At 33.6% G+C, this 2,726-nt stretch overlaps 1 protein-coding gene across 4 annotated transcripts in view; it reads left to right on the top strand.

Moving 5' to 3' along the window:
- Positions 1 to 2,155: 2,155 nt before the first annotated feature.
- The window catches only part of LOC111458424 (F-box/kelch-repeat protein SKIP11-like), a 3,791-nt gene continuing 3,220 nt past the window's right edge, over positions 2,156 to 2,726 (top strand). For 2 of the 4 annotated variants that reach the window (XM_023101081.1, XM_023101082.1), the window contains exon 1: positions 2,156 to 2,512. The gene's annotated coding sequence lies outside the window, so the exon portion shown is untranslated. Of the gene's footprint in view, positions 2,513 to 2,568 lie in introns of those variants that run through there. The other 2 variants (XM_023101086.1, XM_023101087.1) reach the window with 2 other exon arrangements.

The following is a 2,726-nucleotide window of genomic DNA, read 5'->3' on the forward strand; positions in this document are numbered from 1 at the left end:
AATTAAATTCACATTAAAGCTATAAAGTGTGTCCCGGGAATTTGAACTTTGAGGAAATTTTGGGATAGTAGGTTTAGGCTTTATGGTGAGGAGCCATAAATTTAAAATAACGTTAATAATGGAAGAAGTTATCCTTCATAGTATTTTACCTAATAAAATATCATGGATTTTGTATTAGGTTGATGCGTAAATCTAGTTGGCATAATGGATTCCGAGAAGAAAGTGATGTCGGGTTGAGTTCGAGTAAGTTACGTATCTCGACTCGAGAGGGACTTTCATATTTATACTTGTCTCATCTAATATCTTTAATCGAACACATACACTAGATCAACGGTGTCAAGAGGGAGCTCCAGCTAAGTCTAACGTTTTCTCTCAAGATCAATTTTTTTTATTTGATAGCTAGTTTGAACCGAGGTTACTTTGATTGCCTAAATTTTAAATGGTATATTTGAAATAAAAGAAATTTGATTATTTTTTATTATTTATTTATGAGTTGGCGTGATTTATTAATAACTTTTTAAATATCTAAAAAAAAAAAAGTTGAAATTATGTGGTCAATTAAGAAACTTGTAGGACAGATATGATAAGTAAAACACATGTATGAAATGTCATGAGATTAGGTTATATGAGCCTAACTTATAGGCAAATGTCCCATTCATTTTGTAAGTTTGTTGGTTGTTTAATTTTGATTCTCTAGAATGCGGTACCATAGAACTTTATGATGTACCAAATGAAACTCTACTAACTTATTTTCAAAAGAAATGAGGTGATAGAGCATGTTTTAAATTGTTATTCTATTTTTAAAAACCAAAAGGATAATTAACAAATTATTTTGTTTTATTTTTATATTTATATTTAGTATTTAGAAATTATGTAATCTATAATTTGTAATTTAATTAATTAATTGGTATTAAGGGAGAGGCGGGTTTGGATGTGAAGGGCGGCAGAGAGAGGCGTAAGGGAAGAGAAGTGGGTTGGGTGGACCCAAAGCCGAAGCGTGTTATTGCCTTTTTTAAAACTCTGCCAGCTAGATTCAGATAATGTTCAGTTTTAAAAATAAATAAAATTCCAAGTATGACCATGTAAAGGAAGGCGGGGTAGGCGTGATTAGCATGGGTAATTTTGGTAGTTTCCACCCAATTTAATCTTGACGGTGTGTAATTAGGGTTGGAAATCCCATGGGAAACCAATTTACACGTGGTTTAACTTTATCCGCATATTGATTTTGACTAATACGCGTCACGTTTTATTTGTTCCGCCCAATGAATCCGGTTCTTAAAAATGATTAAAATAATAGAGTAATTGTAGTTTCCATATAATCTAAAATAATAATAATAATAATAATAATAATAATAATAAAAAATTGCCATTTTAGTCAAATACGATATGGTTAAGAAAAAAAGAAGAAGGAATTAAAGGGTAGGGGCATAAGAGAATATCACATCAAATCAAAACAAGAATTAAATAATTAATAATATGGTTTTTGAGGAGGGTAGAATGGTCATAATAGGGTCCCACTATGTAGATGTCCACTCATGTTGTCTAATTTCTGTTGGTTTAGTCAATTATGGCCTTGGTTGGTTAAAAATAAGAAGCATATTTTATTCTCAAATTTCCTCCTTATTTACATTACGGGTTTACCACTTGCCCTTCCAACCTTCCCACTCCTTCCCCCAATGCCTTTTTTCTACCCCATTGTTACACGTTTTTAATAATAATAATAATAATAACACAGTGTTTTGATTAATAAATGGGATTAGAATGCCAGGGCATGGAGGGTTGAGTTGAGTTTACACGAATGCCTTAATTAGTAGTCTGATTATTGAGGCTAATAAGAGATGGGGTTTGACTAGTCAAATCCAATAATAATAATAATAATAATAATAATAATAATAATAATAATAATAATTTTTAATAGTGAGTGGTCCATTAGGGTTTAACAGAGGAGATCTGAGCAATAAGAAAAGCGAGTGCAAGGGGAGTAGATTTAGATCTTGTGCACAGTATTCAATCTCCTTCAACCCAAATTTACCGGGATGTCCGTTAAATTTGACTTGTGGAGGAATATTATTTACTTGACCACCCGCGTGCCGCCGCCTGAGTGGCGGAGTACCGGAGAATTATCTCATCTTTTTTTTGTTTTAAATTTATATGTGCGTACATTTTGGACTAGAGTGAAGGAAGAGAGTCACTCACCGGGCGCCGCCGGTTGGACAGAATAGGTTGCCGACTTCTGGAAAGGGCAAAGAAGAGAGGAAAGGAAAGTGGAGAGGGAAGAAGTGGGTCCCACAACCGCCTTTTCCCGAGTAAATGTATTTTTTTTTTTTTTTTTCTTTTTTGTTGGTTTAAGATCAAATCTAAGTGAGAGTCAGAGGAGAGAACAGAGAGAGAGAGAGAGTCACGCGGGATACACAAAGTGTGATTTGCAATAATTTAAGATCGGAAAGACGAAGACGAAGAAGAAGAAGAAGAAGAAGAAGAAGACGACGAGGAAGACGAAGAATATAAGCAGGTATTTGTTTTTTGATTTTTTATTCTTTTAATTTTTAAAGAGAGGGATAATAAAGAGCGGACCACATAGGAATTTCAGAGCTCGAAAGCCAAAATCCAGAGCCTCCATTTCCATCGCCGCTCATTCCTTCTCTTTCTCTCTCTTTCTGGGATTTGCAGACAAAATCCATAGGTTGCAGAAATACCAGAGTTTTTTTTTTTTTTTTTTTTTTTTT

Source organism: Cucurbita moschata, unplaced genomic scaffold, assembly GCF_002738365.1.
Source record: "Cucurbita moschata cultivar Rifu unplaced genomic scaffold, Cmos_1.0 Cmo_Scf00021, whole genome shotgun sequence".
NCBI lineage: Eukaryota > Viridiplantae > Streptophyta > Magnoliopsida > Cucurbitales > Cucurbitaceae > Cucurbita > Cucurbita moschata.